Source organism: Schistocerca americana, chromosome 8, assembly GCF_021461395.2.
Source record: "Schistocerca americana isolate TAMUIC-IGC-003095 chromosome 8, iqSchAmer2.1, whole genome shotgun sequence".
Lineage (NCBI taxonomy): Eukaryota > Metazoa > Arthropoda > Insecta > Orthoptera > Acrididae > Schistocerca > Schistocerca americana.
The window spans coordinates 400,755,161-400,760,704 of NC_060126.1; the positions used below are offsets into that span (position 1 = coordinate 400,755,161).

A 5,544-nucleotide genomic window follows, 5' to 3' on the forward strand; every position below is an offset into this window, starting at 1 on the left:
AGGGCTCGTGATGCAATCGTTTTGCCTATTCGTCATATTTTGAATGAACATGCACCTTTTCAGCACTCAACCACGGAACATACAGAAGGGTAGTCAACATTTCAGTACGATTTTAATGGCTATATTTTGGACATAAGCGCTTGTTATGTTTCACATAATATATTTCAGTGTAGGAGAGACATTAACGGTGATTTTACTATCTTTTCCAAGACATGGTCACTGGTGTGATCGAAATATGCGAAACAAAATTTGCGCCCGAACAGGGACTTGAACCCTGGACCCTTAGGTTAAAAGCCTAATGCTCTACCGACTGAGCTATCCGGGCTAGATATGATCTCGCTCTCTCATAAAATATGTAGTAGTAGAATAGTGTCTTGCAGTAGTTTCTATCAAATGAATATATTTCGTACATTGAATGAACGCACTTCTCGCTGTCCGTGATGCTACGCTCGATTGCCTATTACAAGTACTGGGTAACGAGACACCTGAAAGATAAAGGCAGATTGGGATAGGTCACAGCAAAGAAAAAGGTGAAACGCGTCTGGGAGAAATAAATTACAGTGCAGCAAGAAAAGGTAGCTTTTATTTACAAAACAAATATTTCTGTGCTTGCTGCGGAGGATAGCCACGCAATCAAACTTGTGAAAGAAGAATTTTCTCGTAACTATGCTGCGTACTATTCGGTATGACATTAGGCAATATTTGAATTCTTGTAATTAGTAGGCTAGAAACTGCTCCAGGACAGGACAGATTTGTGTAAGTACGGGAATTAATGTCTTAATTTCATAAAATGATTATCAACCGTAACATTCTTGCACATTCCACTGGTTGGCTGTTTTGATCGTAATAATAATCACATGACAAGAACTATCACGAAAATTTTTTTTGCGGGGTCTCTCTCTGCTCTAAGTGTTATTGAGAAATATACATAACTCTGCAATTTAGATTTTTTTTTTCTTGTATTGGGCATAGTTCTCGAATAGTATGAAATAGTGAACTAGGGCATACACACGAAGCTTGGTTTTAAACTTAACTTTCCTTGTGGATATCATGCATCTGACAGTCTGGGACTATATAGAATATTTATTTCCAGGCTAATCAAACTGTAGAGAGAGTGCCTCATTTACGTGCAGGCACATTAATGGAGGCTGTGTGCATCTTTCGCCTTTGTGACGGCGTGAACTCTGCTGGAAAGGATGAGGTGCCTGAATTTGTGAAGGAATGACAGTGAATTCACTCAAGATCTGAATCCAGAGGCGGTAGTGATGTTGGGCGCGGGGATATGGAGCAAAGTCAACCTTCTGACTCATACTAAAGGTATTTCATTGGGTTCAGGTCAAGACTATAGGCACCGTGTCGCAGTACGGAATCTGTTCAACACCGTAGCGTAGGTATTCCGTCTCTAGCTCCCAACACATCATAAAGCATGTCAGCCCATTACGCGCCAATCATCCATCCCCGATTACCGTAAGGACGCTCATACCGCACAATGGATTTACGATAGTAGTTTACCATTTGCCCATGGACAAGTTAATTCGTACTGAAGTGCTATTTCTTATATTCAGTTTTACACTACAGACCTACGAATTGTAAAATCGGAACAACACAGCCGTGCTATACTGTAGATGATAATATATATCACTTCAGTTGGAAAAATGCGAACACCATTGTCTGTGCTACACGAGGGTGGAAAAATGTGCTCCCCGGGATTGGAACCCTATGACAGGCTATGAGTGCAATAAAACGTCAAGTGTAGTCACAGAGCTACCAATTCTGCATTCTAGTTGGCATGCTGCACAATAATGTGACAATCTGGAGAGACGACGATTATTTTGGTGCAGTCCTAGGGTGCTAAAAGTTGATTCTACAGTCCATCTGAGGGTGGTTTTGGGAGGTTTCCCTCAATAATGTAGTATATTAGCCCTGGGATACTACTTACCCAACCAACCCAAAAAACACATATTTCGGCACGCATTTTGTTTAGCTTCATTTACGCAAACACACTATAAAATGGAAATGAATGAAGTAGTGCAATAGATCCATTAATGTGAACAAGTGTAAGGCTTCATAAACAAAAAAAAGTGTTATAAATGGCATCATTGGTGAATAAATATTTTTCGAAGTTTATTCCCTGTTTCTTCACTTTGAAGGGTATTCATGAGGAATTTTTGTTAATATCCAGCAAAATTACGCAATCATTCTGACTTTTTTCCGTATTTCAGATTAATTTTCGTGTCAACCTAACATTTTGGCAGTATGAATAATTACTGTTGTGAATATTTTCTAGCTTCATTTCATAAGTCGCTGAATGCCCTAGATTTAATCATAGGATGTAATTTCAGGTCACTGAAAAAAAGGTGGCATTAATTTATATTAATAACAAGAAGATGGTATAGTATTGAAATATTCTTATCTTTCACGAGCCAAAGTAATCTAATTTTAAAATATTATGTAGATAACTCTCAAGCTTTTGAGATACAACACACATGTGAAATTCTTGTCAAATTTAGTTATTGTGGCACGACACATTTTCCATCTCACAAGACCAGTTATATAAAAAATGGCGAGGTAAAAATTTCTCTAGGAAGCTCTTACATATGCTCCTTACAGTCCCGATCTCTCCCCATGTGATATCCATAATTTTGGAGGCCTGAAGAAATACCTTTCTGGCCGTCGGTTTGCTTCGGACAAAGGAGTTCACACGCCTGTGCACAATCTTTTGGTTACGTTGATAACTACAAACATTTTTCCATGAAGGCATTGAAAGTCTTGTCACACAGTGGAATAAATGAATTAACAGTTACGGCGGTTTCTTTTGAAATAACGAACACTTTACTAACTTTTTTGCCACCTGTCTCGTTTTCATTTATCTCTCGTGTTCATCTGCCTATGGATCCAAATGCATCAAAGACAAAATATCATTTTCTGTGCTAGAAGAGAGAGAAAAATGAGATGTTTCAATGCAGAAGAGTTCTCCTTTCCAGGAAACAGGTTACGGAATCACGAGTTCAGTAGACTACTTTCATGGTTGCAGAATAATGCGTAAATTTTCTGTACAAGAACCATCTTGGTTCGGTCCTGGGCCGTTGACAGTCAGTCTGAAGTTGTTCGGAAGGCTACCCACATTCGTCTCTTCGAAAGCTGGCCTGGGTTAGAATTCACTCAAACAATCAAAAACACGTAGCTTGGAAAACCGCTTTTATCCATCACTAATTATGCCAGTCAAATTTGAAAAACAGAAGACACGAAAATAAATCAATAAAGCCATTAACATGCTGTGATGTAAACTTCTGTATGCGAACGAAGTGCTGTTGATGGCATCACAGTTCGTTTTTAATGTTGTTTTTATTATTATTATTTTTAATAACCAACAGGATTTTCTCAAATTTTCAGACTTTCTTACTTTTCAGGTTTTTATTTTTCAAGGTCAATCTGATATTGCTGAAATGTGAACAAAAATATATTTTGTGGCTGTTTCTAGCTCTGTTTTCGAAACTCGTTGAGTGAGCTGGATGTAGTCATTTGGGGATGTAATTTCATTTCGTTAAATCGAAGAGGTAAACTCTATATTTATATTTAGTACAAATAAGACGTATGCTTACCGAAATAATCAACAGTTCAAAAATACTGCGTTGAAACTATTAATATTTCATCAAATACATTGCTTAAAATTACGCTATCAGCCAGATCAAAAAAAGCAATTCTGGAATATTTCCTGCCCCCCCCCCTCCTCCTCCCCAAGGTGAATTTCTGCGAAACTCAGGTGTAGGTTGCAACAGTTATGTAGAAAATTGAGATGAAGGGACTTGCAGAGGGTAGTCTAAGGTGGAGAATGAGATCGAACCAGTCTTCAGACTGGAGACCTCAACAGTAACAGCCTGAAAACGTTCGATAAATTACAAGTTTGTGTTGTAATTACTGAAAAAGATACAGTAAAACTTTCTATCCATCGTTTCCGCAACATCGGGAAGTGAAATGAATTCGTGTTACAAGTTGTTGACGCATCTCGCAGTCTCTTAAATGTTAGTCATATGGACCGTTTATTAAATTTAATGTTAAATCATGTTACCATACTGCGCTTTTCATTTTCTATTTCCATACAGAATGTTACTTGTGTCATATGTGACACGATAAGGAAACGTCCATTAGTTAAGTGAGAGGTTTTCTTCAAAATTTGGACACCTCGTCTCCCCTTGGTGAAATTTGGCGAGATGTGGCTGGATTCTCCTCCCCCCCCCCCCTTTTCCCTCAAGTGATCTTTACCAAGCAGTCGGATAAAAATGAATTTTTTGTTTTAAGCGTCGATTAAAATACTTCTAAAAAGTGTACTCAACAGTATTTATAACACGTGATTAAAAACTCTATGTTAAACGTGCCAACCCTGAGCAATTTTCAGACAGAGAGCCACACAGACAGACAAAATAGCCCAAAGAAAATGTTATTAACCATTTTGACGAATCCCTAAAAAATGACCTTATATTGATATACTAAAAGTCATTGGACCTTTACTTACTTTGTAGGTTGAAGGCAACATTGTTTGAACCTTCTTTTGAACCGTATGATTACATGGCTTTTGAAACTCATGATCTGTATGATCACTAAGACAATTCTTGTCGGTGAACTTCCGCTTAGCTTCCTTTGACAAACGATTATTTTCTTGCTCGCAAGCGTGTTTCGACTTGTCGGCACGCCTCTGAACACCTGCATTGCAAAAGTTTTTATACAAATTCACGTTGAAGACAATAATACCGTCTTTATATGCGTTACAGAATATCATGACTTATTCACTGACTACACAACGATTACAGACAGCGCGGCAGGCAACTCCCCGAATGAAATCTTGGCATTTGCGAGGCACTTGTTTCAAATCGGGGAGTCCCGGTAATGTTCACTTGTAAGCCACCCAGTCAGGACTCACAACATCAAGAAAAGATTTCATTGCATGTCGCTTTGTGGCAGCTTTCGGTAATAGCCTAAGTGATCTCTGTTACTCCAGACGTAATACGAATGCCGGAGTGACGGCAACAAGCTGGAGCATGTCGCCGTCTTTAAACAAGATAGTGGCACTCCGTCCCGAATGATTTGTACCAATGACTTAAACCAGTAATTATAATTATCATCGATCGCATGTAACGCAAACAGATGACACTTTCGGACATCAGCAAAGACAAAGAGTTGCCGGGCAAGGGGGGCGGGGGTGGGGGGAAGGCAAGAGAGGCACGCTTCTGAATTCCGTGGTAGACTGTTTCTGGAAATATTTGTCTGTGATTCTATTCAGATTTAGAATTAGAGAATACGTGAGGAGCTTTTTTTTCTCAAATTACTACATTATTGGGTTGTCACGTTGTTCACGGGCAATTATACGGTTTTCTAGTCGTGGCGGAGTTATTTTGCGATCTTGAGGACGTGAACCTTCACACAACATTACTGAAAAAAAACACCAGATGTTTTCTCTTTGGTTTCCTTGTAGAGATCTTGAACAGCTACAGAAAGCGGCAGATCCAAAACGTAAAACTAAACTCCGCCCGAACAGACCATGAAGGC

At 38.9% G+C, this 5,544-nt stretch overlaps 1 non-coding gene across 1 annotated transcript; it reads right to left on the minus strand.

Annotated features, from left to right (window-relative positions):
• Positions 1 to 252: 252 nt before the first annotated feature.
• Positions 253 to 325, minus strand: Trnak-uuu. Its single transcript has one exon. It is a non-coding gene; the product is annotated as a tRNA-Lys (tRNA).
• Positions 326 to 5,544: the final 5,219 nt, after the last annotated feature.